This window comes from Limulus polyphemus, unplaced genomic scaffold (assembly GCF_000517525.1).
Source record: "Limulus polyphemus unplaced genomic scaffold, Limulus_polyphemus-2.1.2 Scaffold4133, whole genome shotgun sequence".
NCBI lineage: Eukaryota > Metazoa > Arthropoda > Merostomata > Xiphosura > Limulidae > Limulus > Limulus polyphemus.
Window position 1 is genome coordinate 93,646 of NW_013669743.1, and position 3,328 is coordinate 96,973.

Below are 3,328 nucleotides of genomic sequence, written 5' to 3' on the forward strand. Positions count from 1 at the left end.
GCGAATGCTCTAGTATTTACTAGATATAGGGTAGTCGGGTATATATAAGAGGGGGAAAACGTGACGCGGGAAGATATAATGTAATGTGTGTGTAGACAGTGAGTAATTGAACTGCAGTCAAAGAGCACGAGAGACGTTACAGCGTTTGTTTAGCGCGATTGTTGAAGTTGAGTGTATCGGTAAAGTTATATTCGGAAAGAATAAACCAGTTTTTATTAAGAAAGAACTTGTGTCGCTTAAGTTTCTTCGGAACGAAGTTACGGAAAATCAGTTAACAAACGGAGACGTAACAATATATATCTAAATGAAAGAAATACTTCTTGAGATAAAAATCTAATCAGTTTGCTCTAACTGTAGCAGAAAAGTAACATAACATATCAACCACAAGTCACCATGTGCTTCTTGAAGGCTGTCCCTACACACTCACAACAAAGAAAAAATATAAACTTAAACCCATTCTTCATTTTTTTTTCACGAAATTTCCGCCTGCCCCTTCAAACTCTTATAAAGTGCCAGCTTCCACTACTGGCTTTAGTTATGTATCTATGTTGAAGTTCAAAACTAATACCGACAGGTCATTCTCATGTGCACAGATTTACATTTTGAATAGTAAGTGTAAGTATCAGTAAGAACGACTAGGAAATCTATTGTTACGTCTCCGTTCGTTAATTAACTTTCCGTAACTTCGTTCCGACGAAACATTAGTGACACAAATCCTTACTTAATAAAACTGGTTTATTCTTTCCGAATACAACTTTACGATACACTTATTTTCAATAATCACGCTAAAACAAACGCTATATCAACGAACGTCAACAATACTTCTGACTGCAGTTCAATTACTCACTATCTACACACACATTACCTTTTCCCTCTTTTATATACCAGCCTACCCTATATCTAGTAAACGCTAGAGCATTCGCCAAGGTACAGGATAGTTCTAGAAACATGGCGTCACACTAGTCATGTGACTTCGCTTACGCAACACTATAATAGAGTTTTATTTTAATCCTTTGATTAACCGAGTTTGAAAAATGGAAAAGCCAAGCCTGTAGTAAAATGTAAACCAATCTTAATTCGTTTCACAAAAGCAATTAAAGTAAACGAGTGCACGAAATGATATATAACAATTCTATTGGCGATCATCTGGCTCTAGTTTAGATCTATTCCACACTAAAGACTTGATTGTTTAATAATACGTTCTAGACTAGGAGAGCATAGAATTATGTACAATATTCTAGAATATTTTCCAAAGGAGGATATACGGTTTGGCAAAAGTGGAGAAGGGTGGAAAAATGGCTGCCTCTATGTTGTGTTTAACATTTCTTTCTTTCTTTTCAATAAACATATTTATTTCTTAAGGATATAACGCCTTAATCTTGAGCTTTCCCACGAAATAAATACTATCCGATCTTTTACTATTGTTACGTCTCTGTCTGTTAGTTAATTTTCCGTAAATTCGTTCCGACAAAACTTTAGCGACACAAATCCTTTCTTAAATAAAACTGGGTTATTTATCCCGAATACAACTTTACGATACACTTAATTTCAACAGTCGCTCTATAACAAACGCTATAACTCACGTCTTACGTGGCCAACATTATTTTATCCGCATACATTCAATTACTCATTACCTCCCCGTCGCTTCGTGGCCGGTCTTATATATACCAGACTACCCCCAATCTAGTAGTCTCTCTACAATTCACGAAGGAACACGATATTTCTATAAGGAGGTGGCGTGATAGTAGTCACGTGACCTCGCTGACGCAACACTATTAATTTTGCATTGAAATGTACAATTTTTTCTCCATTTCAAAAATTGATATTTTCATCGAAACCAAGAAAACGAAATATGTTTTCCTGATATTCCAGAATAAAGATGCACATGTTGTACGCTTTTCAAATTGTGTCTCCTTTCAATAACATTCGCAAATTCTATGCTTTGATTTGTTATCGAAATTCCGGCCACCTTCGCTTTTACTATATTTCTTAGGAAAAATTAAACAAATAAGGGCTTTAAAAATAAGATTATTAAATCAAAATAACTAAATCTAAAAAACCATTAGGGCTTCTTTACCAACCCAGTCCACCTTTTGGACTGTTTTTACTCTAAGTAAGAGAAAGTTGTTTTTTTAGCTTTTGAAGCGACATGATATTTTTCGTTAACGTTATAATGCCCCAACCTCGAGTGATTCTAGAAAATAAACACTATCGGATATTTATATATTAATTTTGAATTAAAATATGCACTTATTTCACCGAAAATATACCATATCGAAATTTGTTTTTCTTGATATTCTGGTAGAAAGATGCGCTTGATGACAGCTTTTCAAAATAGATCTTCATTGATTAAAACTCCAAAAAAATTACGTATTTTAATGCAAAATTAATATGGAAAAATATCGGAGAGTGTTTATTTCCTATATACACTCAAGATTGAAGCACTATAACTTCAACCAAAAGCATTACGTCGTTTCAAAGGCTAAAAACGAACATTCTATTACCCAGAATAAAAACAATCGAAACGTTGGACTGAATATGGAAAGAATCCGTTATGGTTAATTATTATTAGCTATTTTGATTTAATAATTTTATTATTAAGGCCATTATTTTGTTTAAATATTCTTGAAAAATGAAGTAAAAACAAGTGTAGCCGAATTTTGATAACAAAACTATGAATAAATTGTTACGACAGCGAAAGTCACGTGACGCTAGTAACACGTCATGATATTCAAGAATGATCATGTCTGTTGGTGGCAACTCTAGTCTTCTCTACGCGCCCTCTATTTTTTTTATTATATATATAAGCCGACAAATGAAGTGACGGCATATAGATAGATAATTGAAAAATATTATGTCCAGTGAAGAGATAATAAAATTAAACTTTCGCTAACCCAAAGTAAAAACAATCCAAAAGCTGAGTTTATTTTCAAAGAAGACGTTATGGCCTTTTAGATGTTGGGATTTTGTTTGAATAATCCTTTTTTTTCAAGTTCTTCTTTGTTTACAATATTAATAAATACAAAAAAATTAAAATCGAAGCTACCCGAAATTTTCTTAACAGATTATGGAATACCTATAGAAAATTTTGAAGAAAGGATGTCCATTTTGAAAGTCTTACACAAAGGGCATCTTTGTATTGAAATAAGAGGAAAAACAATTTTTTTCATAATTTGCGAAAAAACATGGGCTATAGGCTAAGGTTATTGTTAAAAATATGAATTTTTTTGGAAAATGGAAAAATGAGGTTTTTTCAAGCAAAATTAATAGAGAAATATCGGATAGTGCTTAATTCGTCGGAAAACTTAAAATAGAGACATTATAACAT